The sequence below is a fragment of the Chelonoidis abingdonii genome, chromosome 9 (genome assembly GCF_003597395.2).
Source record: "Chelonoidis abingdonii isolate Lonesome George chromosome 9, CheloAbing_2.0, whole genome shotgun sequence".
Lineage (NCBI taxonomy): Eukaryota > Metazoa > Chordata > Testudines > Testudinidae > Chelonoidis > Chelonoidis abingdonii.
Window position 1 is genome coordinate 6,990,100 of NC_133777.1, and position 13,554 is coordinate 7,003,653.

Below are 13,554 nucleotides of genomic sequence, written 5' to 3' on the forward strand. Positions count from 1 at the left end.
GCGGTGGCAGCCCCGTGCGCTCCGCTCCACTCCCCCCGCAGCCGGGCCAGGCTCCGCCGCTCTTACCTCGCTCCGCCGCCGCTCACCGCAGGCGCCAAGCGGGGCAGCCGGGCCAGGGACGCGGGGCGCGGAAGCTCCTCCGGTGCCCATCCATGGGAGCGCCCCCCGCGGCCGGATTTCCTCCCCGCCTCGCTCCGCTCCGCTCCCGCGGCGAGTCCCGCGGGCCGGTCAGGGACTGCGGCCCCCGGCTTGGCCCCGCTCCGCCTGCAGCCGAGCGCGCTCCGGCGCGGGTGTCGATGGCAGCCAGATCCCACTTCGCACAGGAAGGGCGAGCGGGCGAGGAGGGGGGAGAAGAAAGTTAGAGGCATGGCTGGATGCTGTCGGAAGTACACGCTCATGTTTCCCTCCGGGGAAATCCAGGTGTTCTGCCCGGGCCGACAGCCCCATCTGCCGGCCGGCCGGCCCGCAGCCCGGCTCGCCCACGTGGCCCTGCCCGCTGGGGTTGCAAAGCTGCCCCGCCGTGGGATGGGCCTGGCGGGCCGAACCTCCCAGCCGTGCCCGCCCGCTGGGGGTGCCCCGCACGCAGCCTCCCGCAGGACGCTTGTGGTAGGGAGCGATCAACTCAAGAGGGGGTTGACTTAGGAAAGCCAAACTTCTAGCTGGAGACAGGGCACTGAGGCGTCTGGTTGAATGGAGGTGGCTTATTCCAGCTGTTTGGGGAGCTGCCTCTCAGTGGCAGTTTTGCTGTTAGAATTGAATAGGGTTTTCAAAGCCCAACCTAGGGGAAGGAGGGATGTATTTGGAGCTGAAAGCTCATGTATGGGCAGATGAACCTCTCCTCAGATGGAAGTGCCCTGAGAGGTGATAAATCCACAGCCAGGTGGGGTCACCATGCTGCACACTCTGGCCACTTGGAGGGGATTTCATATACTCTGGCTCCATCCAAAAGAATAGTGATGTGAAGGAGAATCTCCATTAGCAGGGCAGGAGCCTAGGAAATCCAGGCCAAGAACAGGCTTCTGTCGGAGTGGTAGGACCGACTGCCATCTACACTTTAGCTTGAGTCCCAGAATTATAAACTCATAAGGAAGTGGCAAGACAAAATGGTATTTGTTTAGGTTGGCCTGGCAACTTGACAGTTGTGTATCTTTGCATGGAGTCAGCTTGAAGGAAATGGGGTGCGGTGGGGAGGCAGAGCAGAGGAAGCATATTAAGTGAAGAAAATTGGCTGGAGCCAGCTGTACTGTCTAATGCTTATTTTGTATTTTCCCTACCATGGAGTACTTTGTTAGCCTCATAAGATCTTTGTTTCATGTCTGCAGCTACTTAACTGTTTGCATGCCAGAGTGGGTGTAGCAATGTTCACTGAAAGGACCTTGTTTCTTTACATTAAGCCACATTGCTGTTAGGCCCATAGTAAACATCTATGCTCTGTTAGGACTTCTCTCTTAACACCCCATGTTTGCATTAACCCTACTGGTAATTCCAGCAGGCCTCCGCAGACCGCTCTCTGCTGCAGGGATGGTGTGTCTCTGTTTGTAGAGCACAACAGCCCGGGGCTCAGTCTTGACAGGCAATTTGGTGCTACAGTAACATCAAGGTTTGATAATAATCATAACTGAGACACTGAAGGGGACTCCGAAGGAATTAATAGGCCTTTGGGTGCTGTCCCTTCTCCTCAGCCACGCTGCTACTTGCTGTGGTTTTACAATCACATTTAAACAAGTATTTTCCTCTCCCACGTTTTTGCAAAAGCCCCAAACAAAAAGAGGGCAAAGTGTCTATGCTCAGAGTGCTGTGAAACTTGTAGAGCAGGGGTAGGCCACCTATGGCACAGGTGCCGAAGGCGGCACGCAAGCTAATTTTCAGTGGCACTGTCACGGCCCGGGTCCTGGCCACCGGTTCAGGGGCCTCTGCATTTTAGTTTAATTTTAAATTAAGCTTCTTAAACATTTTAAAAACCTTATTTACTTTACATACAACAATAGTTTAGTTATATATTATAGACTTATAGAAAGAGACTTTCTAAAAACATTAAAATGTATTACTGGCACATGAAACCTTAAATTAGAGTGAATAAATGAAGACTCGGCACAGCACTTCTGAAAGGTTGCCGACCCCTGCTGTAGAGAAAACAAAGTGAAACATAGAGGCTGTTTTTCCTCTGTTTTCTTAGCGACAGCCCTTGTAGCCTTGACTAGTAGCGATAGTGGAGGGAAACCATTTGTAGACAGATGTATGATTTTTAAGTTGACGATTTCCCTTTAATCACAGAGATGGCCATCATCTAATCTCCCCCCAATGCCTGCCTGCCTGCCTGCCAGCCAGCCAAGGCAAGTAATAGTGAGCAAGTGGTGTATGGGTCCTGCAGGCCAAGACCTTTGGCATGAATGTCCTGGCTGACTCATCTGTGCTCTCTGGCACGAGCCTGACAAGGAGAGGTTGTTTCTTTGGTTTGAGTTTTAACAGATCTTAGCAGCTGTGTGCATTTTGGGTTCAGCACGTCCCTTTTGAAACCAGCTAGACATGCAGATGGAGGCCAATAGCAGGAAATACCTGCAGCTCTGCTGCTTCCCACTGCGAAAACCAAACAGTGAAAGTGTTAACAGGGCTTCTGCCCTATTCTACACTGCAGAATAGCAATCTCAGGCAGAAGGGGTCTCCAAACAGACAATACAAGCCATTGTTTCTTAAATTCTTGGGATGCTAATTGAGGTCAGCCTGTCCTTTGACTCCAATCACTATTTAGACTGGTCAAATCCCAGGCTTGTAATAGGAACCTAGCAATTGCCATACAGGGATCCATCTAGTATAGTATCCTGCCTGTGACAGTAGCCCAGAACCAGTTATGGGATATTCGGCCCCAAGGGAAATTTTTCTGCCAGCCCCCAATAGTTAGAGCTTGGCTTATGCCTCGGGGCTTATATCTTTTCCAAAGCTCTTGTTTATATTTCTGGTGTTTACTGTCAGACCGGTGGATAGTCTTGTTATCCATATACAGGCCCAATCCTTTTTTGAATCCTACTTAGCTCTTGGCCTCAGTGAAACCATGTGGCAATGAGTTTCACTGGCTACTTGTGGGTTGCATGAAACAGTATTTCCTTTGATCAATGTAAAATTTGCCACCTCTCAATTTCCTGAAATGGCTCCTTGCATATATACCTTGCATTTACATCACACCTGTTAATCCCAAAGATCCAATAATTCTTTTTTTTAAAAAGCACCATGTATGTGATATTGCAAACCATTTTGTGCTCAAATAGTTCCGTAGAAGTCAATGGGCTTACTTGTGTGAAAAAGTATTATTCCTGTGAGTGAGGGTTTCCAAGCTCTGCCCTACGTTTATTCCAGAAACAACAAAAAACATTTAAAGAAATAATCAAGGTTGCCAAGTGCTAACAGTGTATTTCCCTATCACATCATCTAGAAGAGCAAGGAAATTAAAATCTAAGGACTTTGTGAATCTTAAATAGCCACTATTATTATGTGGGCAATCTTCTCTCAGTTCTGTGTTTTTACAATGCCTAACCTAGCACAATGTGTCCCTGGTCCAGACTGGGGAACCCTGGGCCCTACCACAATGCAACATAAATAAGAATAATACATTTATAATGGGAGATATAAGATAACATATTCTTGCCCCCTTTGGCCTGAGCGTTTAGCCAGTGTTGGGGGCCTCACTGGGTATTTCTAGTGAGAGGAAATATTGATGAGCTGAGTATTTATAAATTGACAGTAGTTGTTTTTGGCCGACATAACTGCTGTTTCTTTAGAATAATGTTGAATATGTACAATATAACTCCCTGGTAAAATTGTGGAGATGTTCTGTATGAGCTTGTATTTGAAGTTGATCAATATGTGTTATTAATATGTACATACAAAATTTTGTCTTTTGAGATTGCTGATGAAGGAATCATTTTTATTTTGAGTCAGAGATAAGGTTGTTGTATGTATATGCAATTCTAAGCCAGAACAACGTGTTTCTATTTATCATTTAAGCTATGCTGGGTTCATGGTGTCCTTAGCTATTCCTTTCCTTGCTTTTAAGAGCTTCTGCTTTTACAAATGATGTGAGAGTAAATACATTTCTGTCTTTTAGTGACCTTAACTGGTTCTTTAAACAAAGGTTTTTTGGTTTTGGACTTTCTCCGGTTTTTTATTTTTAAACATCTTTCATTTTTTCCTTTGTGTCACCAAAGCTGAAGAGATCATTTATAAATGTTAACTAAATGGAATGGAAGGGTCAGATAGTTACATTAAAGAAGTGAGCAAAGCTGTCCGAGTTAATGAGGGCTGCCAACCTACCTCTAAAATCCCCTAGCAATTTTGAAATTGGAATGAAATGACTCTATCAGTGAAAATGCCCTGTCCACAAGCAACTCACTACCCCAGTAGCTTTGCTTTGGTCACTGAAAGACCTTGTTTTTAATAGGGGCCATCATCAAATATATTCTGTATTCTTTCTTTTCCCCGACTGCTTCAGAGGCAGAGAGCCTCGTCTAATCTTCCAGCACTAGCCATTTCTAAGACATTTTCCTACTCGTGCCCTTGGAAACGGCCTCTTTCACCAACCAGTATCAAAGTCTACCTCTGGCTCAAATGTTGCAGCCTAATGTCACCTTGTTAGGCAGATAGAGGGGTACAGTGTTAGGGTCTGTCTTCACCGCAGAGTTAGCCTAGACACTGACTCAGGTGTTGCCCCTAACCTGCCTCCTTTCCACACACCAAACCTTCTCACCCGATTTCATTGATGCTTTCAACCCAGGTTCCTGGCCCAGCTGGGGTTATAGACTCGAGCTTGGGTGCTGCTTTCACTTCTGCTAGTAACTGGCCCACTTTGCATTGTAGACCCTGGCTAAAGCGCTGATAGTCCTCCGGTGCCTTCCCACCATTCCCTGCATACACCTCGCAGGACAGATAAGAGCTCCTACAATTTCCTGGAAAAAAATCCTAGCTCAGCTCAGTGTGCTGCAGTGCAGGAAGCCATTGGACACGCACCTCAAAATCCTAGCAACACACATGGGGGAGGAGCACAGCTCCAGTGCGGACACAGTAACTTGGGTCAGGCTGTGCCGTGGAGCTGTTTACCTGACAGCGACGCCAACCCTGGTGCTGATCCACTGGGCTAACTCTGCAGTGAAGACATCCCCTCAGGCGCTTTGCCAAGACTCTGTCGAGGAGCTCAGGGCACCATTTTGAGCCATTGCTCTTGTTTTGAAGAGAGGCTTTCCCAGCAAGGTGCATGGCAGGGCTGGGCCCCGGCAGCAGCGGAACGCTAGCTAACCTCTCTCTCCAGCAATTGCTGTGGCCATTTACGGGAAGAGAGTCACTTCCAGATGGAGGCCCCTTGGCTGGTTTTGTTCAGAATGTGAGGGGCGGAAGTGTCACTCACAAGGGGGCATCATCACCCACGTGGGTGCTGGGGGAATAAAGAGAGAGAATGGCATAGAAATGAGAGCAGCAGCAGATCTGGTAGATCCTATAGGAAAACAACCATCTAGCAACCATCTCATGCAGAGAGCTGGGGTGTAGCACAGAACAGGGTGCGTGTGTGTGCGCGCCACATGGTATTGTGTGGTGAAGACACTAAGTCAAAGCCCTGGAGTCCCTCCTCCTTTGATCCGTGTCCCAGGGCCAGCTTTGCAATTTGCAAGTCTCCACACCCTAGTAGGGTCACAAGCTGCCAGAGAGGGTGGGTTTGAACCGGGAGTTCTCTCCTCCTCCTTCAAGGAGCAGGACAGAGCAATGACATAAGTCAAGGCTAGGGAGGGACCCAAGCCTGCACTTGTGTTTTAGGCTGCCCCTGCTGTGTAGCCAAGGGGATTTTCCCAGGCTTGGGAGGTTTGAGTTCAGAGGGGAGGGAGACAGGAATCTGACAAGATAAGAGGGGTGAGGGCCCCAGCCGAGCCAGCGTGCATTTGAGTCTCAATAGATTTCAGAGGCTCCAAATATGTTTTCAGATGAAAGCTGCTCCAAGCCCCTCCCCCGCAAAGGCAGGTCAGTGCAGGAAGCTCCATGCATGGAGAGAGGCTGCAGGCACCAGATTTGTTTGACTTTCTTGTTATTTTGCTTAAAAAAAAAACAAAAAAAAAAAACCCAAACCCACCACCACACCAAGAAAGGAAAGAGCTTTAATAAGCCCAGAAGATGTCACCATAGTAACAGAAATCAGAGCCACTCCAAGGATTCTGCCGCCTGGGAAGGAGATAAAATGTTTTCTATCGATCGCTGTCGGGAAAGTCACTGTTGATAAGCCATCCGAGGCGAAATGAGAGCAGACACAGGAAAACGGGAGCTCTTCAAATGAGTCTCCAGATGCTCCCACAATCTCCCCCGCTTTGCAGTTTGGGGTTGGAGGGAATCAATTGCTCCTTTGTAGCGAGAAGATTTCCAGTTCTCCCGCTTTGCTGTGTGTGTTTCTATGTCCCTGGGTGGGTGTTTGTGAGAGTGTGTTTGTCTCTCTTGGGGTGAGGTTGAGAGGAAATCTGTGTGTGCGGAGGAGCGTGGGTGCAGATGTTTTATGGGTGTCTATGCACGAGCCGTAATTAACACACAGTAGAAAGCCCTACATAATTCTCCCGTTTAGCAGCTTTTCAACGTGAAAAAGTGGCTAAACTCTCTGTTTTAGGACTGTCTTAAATAAAGAGGCTGCAGGTGACTGTTCACCCACGCTTCCCCCTCTGCTGTTACCAGGCATGTCACTGCAGTGTGGGAGAAGAGAGAGAGAGAACATGGCTGTGTCCACACGGAAGATATTTCCAAAATTACCCCACTCAGATCTTCTTTTACTGTGGGGGTTAGCAGCAGGTCAATTGAATTGGTGCTAGCACTAGTGGGGAATTTTTGTTTGGTAAATTTCCCCTTTGGGGGCAAAGCCTGCATGATTCAGGCCTGTATCTCCTCCATATCACCCTCTTCTAGGTGTTTGGTTGTGGTGTGGGAGTCTGGTGGGGTTCAATCCAGCTTTATCTCCATCACAAAACCCATCCCCACGGCTAATACTAAGTGTCCCCCTCCTTGCCGGCTATCTCAGCTGAGAAGCCAGGGATGGAATGGGTCATTGAGACTGACATAGCCTCTATGCTTTGGAGCGGATCAGTTCAGGTTAGGTTTGAGGCACATCAGCGGGGCAGGTCTGGAGATAGATCCAAGATGTTGGTCTCCAGGCCTGCTATCCTGGTCTCTTTCCATTCCTCATGGCTGTGATTACCCCTTTGATATCCATCCAATATGCCCATCACTGTCACTTGGGCTGGGCTGTTCTGTAGCTGTCTTATAAAAACCACTACTGTTTGACTGTCTCCTTCCCGTGGCGATGCCTGGGAAGCCCGCTAGCTGCCTGGTGGCTGTTTTTCAGCGCTCTGCTCAGCAAGGGGGGCTGGCCTGCGTGCCCTTTGAAGAAATGGAAAATCCTATTATCTGCTCATTCTTTTCACAGCATGAAACCACAGAGCATTCACCAGGAATGGAGTGTGGTCTGCAGCTCAAAGCCCTGCACCGGCTTGGCTCCCACTGAGATGTGAAGGTGCCTGGGTCAGCACCAGAGGAAGGGCAGCCTCTCAGCTCTGCTATCCATATTCATGTAGCTGGAGTGGGAGCTCTGGGTGAGGGCAGGTGGACAGATGGGGGCGCAGACCAGGAGAGAGCAGCTGAACCTGGGAGCAGAGAGCAATCAGCCAGACTTTGTAGGTCTCTGGCCCTTGCACATTCCTGATCATCCCCCTTCATTGGGTGGCAGCACTGCCTATGGGGACCCAAGGGAGCTTGTGTATTTGTGGGGGGCTGGGTCATTTCTTTAACCCCTTGAGCACCGTAGCTGAGCATGTTCTGCCCAGGTAGCAATGTGAGAAACCTGAAGTACCTGTAAGGCTGCAGACATCAGTAGGGCAGGGAAGGAGTTAATGTTACATTCTTTGCTGTTGGCAATTGGCAGCAATAAAACGGGCAGTGAATTTGGGTCTGCGTGGAACCAAGGCACATTCAGTTCTGCAATGAAAACCGCACTGGCAGTGGGGAGCATTGGAGGACTGCGCTCCCAGACATGATTTGCAGCCCTTGAGAGCTGGTCAGATGCCACAGAAAGCACTTGCTAGGGATCATGTTAACGATGCAGGCACAAACCTTATGCCCTGGCCTGTGCTAAAACCCTGGCTTGCAGAAGCTAAAAAAGTTTGGCTTGATCTTATACCAGGTGTTTGTCTCTGGCTTGTAGAATACTTGTCTGTTATTGGGGTGGCTCCATCACGGAGATAAATAAATAAGAGGTTAGTGGGTAATTTAATTTGTTTTTAAACTGATACAGGACACTTACCGTAGTCATTTACTTTTGAATGTTAAAAACGAAGCCCAGTGACAATGACTGGATTTATGTAACAGTAGGAACGTGATATTTTGATAAATAGTGACATGTGCCATTCACCAAATACACTGGTTGTCTAGAGCAAGCCAGATCTGGTGACTCAGACCCATTGGGTGGAGTTGGAAAGTAGATGAATAAGGAGTTAGGAAGGTCAGCTGAATTCCATTTCTGTGTTACTTGGATTATTAAAAACAAAAGGATTTATTTAAATTATCCAATTTCCTTTTCCATACTTGGTGCAGTGTGGACAGTGCAGAAGCCCTGCTCGGTGTTACCAGGGCTGAATTAACTTTTTGTGGGCCCGGCACCAAACATTTTGGTGGGCTCCCTTGGAGAATGATTGTAGGAGGGGCGGGGGGTAAAAGCACAGTGGGGCAGGAGCTAGAGTTGGTCCCTGGAGCAAGGGAGGGGTCAGGCGTAAACTGCAAGTGCAGCAGGGCTAGGGAGGGGATAAAGAGGATCCCCCCCACCCCTGCCCACACAGAGCGGGTACCTACCTGGTTCTAGCCCATTCTCTGCCTCTCTCTCTGCACTGAGCTGCCTCTCCCGCAGCAGCAGGACAGGTTCTCTTCCAGCCCTCAGCAGCAGGACAGGTTCTCTTCCAGCCCTCTGGGGTGGGTGTTGGGAGTGGGAGGCGCGGAGGCTAAGGTGGTTACTCCTATAACCAGACATTTAGTTTCCAGTCAGCACTGCTAACCGGACACTCAGGTCCCGTTTTCTACTGGAGTTTCCAGTCTATAACTGGATACCTGGCAACAGGGCTGCCAGAAAAGCCTGAGCGGGGGAGAGGGGCAAGCAATCATTTTTAAAAGTAAGAGGGCTAAGCCTTAAGGTGGGAAGTGGTGGGCGGGCTGGGGAGTGGAGAGGAGCTAGTGGGCAGGGCCATGTCTGCTGTACTGCCCAGGTAGGTTGGAAACTGTGGGGATCAGCTGACACAGTATCCAGGGCTGGTGCAAGGATATTTTTTTGCACCCTAGGTGAAACTTCCACCTTGTGCCTCCCCCCCCCGCCCCCCAGAACATCGTTTATTATAAATTTTCAAAAATGAATACAGTGGAGTCACATCTTACGCGGGGGTTAGATTCTAAGGTCAGCACATAAGAGGAAAATCACGTATAGTGAAAAGTACAGTATACACTAGAACAGGGGTCCTCAACCTACGGCACACATGCCAAAGGTGGCACATGAGCTGATTTTTTTTTTTTTAATGCCAGGCTGTGGGTCCCGGCCGCCGCTGAGCCAGCTGCCGGCCTGGGGTTCCGTTCACTCAGCTGCCAGCCGGGGTCCCAGCCAGCGGCTCAGCTCAGCCTCCTGCCATTCACTCAGGCTAGCAGGAGGTTGAGCGGGGCCGGTGGCTGAGACCCTGGCTGGTAAGGGGCCGGCAGCCGGAACCCCAGATTGTCAGCAGACTGAGCAGGGCCGGTGGCCAGGACCCGACCGGCAGTGGGCTGAGCTGCTCAGTCCACTGCCGGTCTGGGCTTCCGTCCGCTGGCTTCTGCCAGCCTGGGTCCCAGCCGCCAGCCCAACTCAGCCTGCTCAGCCTGCTGCCAGCTGGGGTCCCGGCCACTGGATCTGCTTAGCCTCCTGGCAGCCTGGGTGAACGGAACCCCAGGCCATTCACCCGGGCCGACAGGAGGCTGAGCGGAGCCGGCTGGGACCCCAGCAGGCTGTCGGCTGAGTGAACAGAACCCCAGGTCGGCAGCAGGCTCAATGGCGGCTGGGACCCACAGCCTGCCATTAAAAAAAATCAGCTCACATGCCACCTTTGGCATGTGTGCTGCAGGTTGAGGACTCCTGTTCTAGTGTATACTGTACTTTATGGTAATTTTCACTAGACACGATTTTCCTCTTACACAATGACTTTAGAACCTAACTCCCGCATAAGATGTGACTCCGCTGTAGTGTAAAAAAAAATCTTGGGGCACGTGACAGTCAGTGGTGGATTTAGAGTTGATCAGCTAGTAGACCAACAAATAAAAGGCCAGGCGTCCAATTGCTCCCTGAGTGGCTAATTCATGTTTTTCTGTGCCAGGTGTTTCTTTGGTGCAAATACAACAGGGATCAGAGTAGACGACTTGTGCCACAACCAGAGAGGTAGCCAGCCAACGCCCAAGGAGCTGAACCAACCTGCCAGTCAGAGCAGGGAGGTGGGGAGGGGAAGGCAGGATTCTAGCTCCAGTTGCATTAACCCTTGTTTCAAGAAAAAGTTCCCACGCAGTCCCATACTCAGGAAAAGGACTAGCCAGCACAGGCAGACAACGGGCAGAGGGGTTGTTCTTAGAGCTCTGTGTCTTTTGCAAATGGAAAGTAATACAAAATAAAACAAAAAACTTCAGTGGCGGCTTCTGTCTCACGGGGCTGGACCCAGCAACCCCTTCTGGGCGTTGTGACCTGGCACCACGGATCACTGAACTGCTCCGGTTAGGCCTGGTCACCCTTCGGTTGTGGGGGGGAGGTCAAATTTGAGTGAGTGGCTTTGCAGCCTGGCGCACAGAGTAACAGCACCATTCACTGAACTTAGGCCCTGTCATCCCTCCGTCATCATTGCTCTGCAACACCCTGTATCCCTGGGGCTCCCATCCTGGGTGCAGGACCCACCTCCCCCCGCCCCCCCGAGATCTCCCACCCCTCAAAGGCAGGACTTGACTCCCTCCCCTCATGATAAAGTGAAATAACACAAAATCCCCCCCACCCAAAAGGAAAAAAAATAAAAAGAATTTGACAGCAGTGCTAGTGGTTTCCAACCAGCGCTTAAAGCACGTTTATTTTCATCTTTCATTCCCAGCAGAGCACGTGTGAAGATATTTTGAACAGCTGCACAAGCCACTGTGATTGGAGTCACGCTGGTGTCCCAAGTAGGTGGGGCCTAGCAGGTGGGCGAAGCCTGACCATGAACCACTAGTCCTGCCTCTGCAATTCAAGCCCTCTGAATTCTACTAGGACTTCTTTATGTAACCAACCACATTTATTGTTTCAGGGAAGATGTGTGTTGAGGGGGAGAGGGCTGGATTGAGACAGGAGGTGCCTAGATATTCTGGTGATGGGCAGAGATAGATAAAACAAGTATCTGTAATGGTGTGTTTCTGTAAAATTACTGCAGTATTGTCACCCCAGTTGCTCCAGCTCTGGTGAAAGTTAATCTAGTCCACAAGCCATTCCATTGTGGAGCAGATGCCTGGCACTCTGCAGTGTAAGGCTAGACAGTCTTAAAGGGTCAATGACAGAATATTCTACCAGCATCCTGGAAAAATTTTCTGCCCCTCCTTTTCCTAACCTTGTTGGTGACCAAAATATTCCTGTGTAAATAGAAATCTCTCTGGGGTGATAATCCCTGTCCTTCCATCTGACCTGACCACTCATTAACACCACCATTCCTTGTTTATGACATCAGAAAGGGTTTTATGACGGTTGCTTTCAAGGTCTCAGACACAGGATTCCATATCAAGCACCTGAAGCGGGGTCGGGGAGCTGGTTATGAATGAGAACACATCTGTTCCAGGCAAAAGCTTTCTGGAGTCAGCTACATGAGGACAAGGGGAGAGGGTAAGAGAGAAAAAAGAGAGAGCCAGGAAACAAAGCTTTCCAGGATTTTGGAGACAATACAGTTGTAGGTTGGTGGGTCTGGGCAGCTGCGTGCACCTCCCAGTATAATCTCATCTATTTATAAAGGTGACTACTAAAGAACAAATAAGGGGGTTGTGTCCCTTTTTGATGTACACAAAGGAGGCCTGGAAGTTTTTTAATCGAACTACTTGTTTTTTTGTATTAGAAATTCAGGTCTCATTGACCCCCGGAGACTCTCTGGATGACTGGAGAACTAGCATGTTGATGACATCACAGATCCCAATGAAGTGAAACCACATTCACTGAGAGGGGAAATTGGTTTTATTCAGCCTCTTTAACCCTGGCTCCGGTTTGGTTTTTGTATCGCCCGTTTAACTCAAACACCCAGCAAAAAGATAGAAGAGATGACAGTGTTGTTAAAGATTCATATTCCCCTGACCCTTCCATTAAAGACTGAGAAAATGGCCAACGCACATCTGAGACCCCGCCCCTCAGAAGGATAAAGGCACATTACAGAGGAATAGCATCACCACTTCAAGCTGTATACACAGCAAAGGGCTGACAGTTGTTCCCTCGTGGTGGTGGAAACGCTGCTCCCTTAGGAGAGCCACAGGAGCTGTGAAGTGTATCCCAGGTGCCCTGTTTGCATCCTCTGTCCCCAGCATAGAAGTGTTGACTTGCAGGCTGCCAGGAGCTGGAGTGGGTTGATGGCTCTGATGCTGATTTAACTTCCCAGCTAGTGGACTTACTGTCCCTGGGGCTCAAACTCACTGCCCCAAACTGAATTGAGCCCTTTATACAATCTATCACTCAGTTGCTGATAAATAAAAAAGACTCTGGGCTTTCTGTTGTCATTTACAACAGTGCAAAATGAGTGTATAACGCCACCAAATCTTGGATGAGATTTTCAGGGCCCCCAAAGGACACCTATTTCCCTTTCATGCAGCTGAATGGGAACCAGCTGTTCAAATCTCTTGGGTACCTTTGAGGATGTCAGCCCTACTCTCTCTCAGAAGGCAAATGAAAAGAACCCATTATTATTATTTTTTTACTCTCCTCATTTTCAAGACAATCTCGAGATTTTGACCCCTTGAGGTTAGAAATGCTGCAGTACAGCACTCGTGAAAGGGTTTCCTGCCACGTGACCACCCACCAACTGGGAACTGGGAGCGTTCATGTGATCTGTCAATGTTCAGTGGTATCAGATGATTTTTTTTTTGGACTCCCCAATTTCAGATAAATTGTGTTTCCTTATTAGGCTGTCAGTGCATCATTTGAACCTGGAATCTTGGTTACTTTCAGTGCCAGGGTGTGGTAGTTCAGTGGCAGAGGGGCAGAGTTAGAACCTTAGTGTAGTTTGGGGCTGGGGGTGTTAGAACCTGGGTTTGTTTGAGTGGCAGGGAGGCAGTGTTACCCCCAGGTTGATAAAGATTTTTCATGGAATTCGGGAGTGCAAAAGACCATTGTACTGCCAAGATAGTTCAGAAGCATTTTGTTAGCTTAGAGGCAGAATTTCCAGTCAGAATGTTTGTTGTTTATGTTAGAGGTGGACAAAGCTCTGTGGGAGGAGTGGGCTTGGATCTGGTTTCTGTATTTAGATGAAGCCATAGCCCCCGTCTTGATGCCAAAAC

At 49.2% G+C, this 13,554-nt stretch overlaps 1 protein-coding gene and 1 long non-coding RNA gene across 4 annotated transcripts in view; one reads left to right on the forward strand and one right to left on the reverse strand.

Annotated features, from left to right (window-relative positions):
• RAI1 (retinoic acid induced 1) overlaps positions 1–433 on the reverse strand; it is a 132,253-nt gene extending 131,820 nt beyond the window's left edge. For all 3 annotated transcript variants that reach the window (XM_032762787.2, XM_075069158.1, XM_075069161.1), the window contains exon 1: positions 67–433. The gene's annotated coding sequence lies outside the window, so the exon portion shown is untranslated. The remainder of the gene's footprint in view (positions 1–66) is intronic.
• LOC142047300 (uncharacterized) overlaps positions 1–13,229 on the forward strand; it is a 14,070-nt gene extending 841 nt beyond the window's left edge. The window contains exons 2-3 of the long non-coding RNA XR_012656482.1: positions 11,145–11,218; positions 12,129–13,229. This is a non-coding gene — a long non-coding RNA (uncharacterized LOC142047300). The remainder of the gene's footprint in view (positions 1–11,144; positions 11,219–12,128) is intronic.
• The last annotated feature ends 325 nt before the right edge of the window (positions 13,230–13,554 follow it).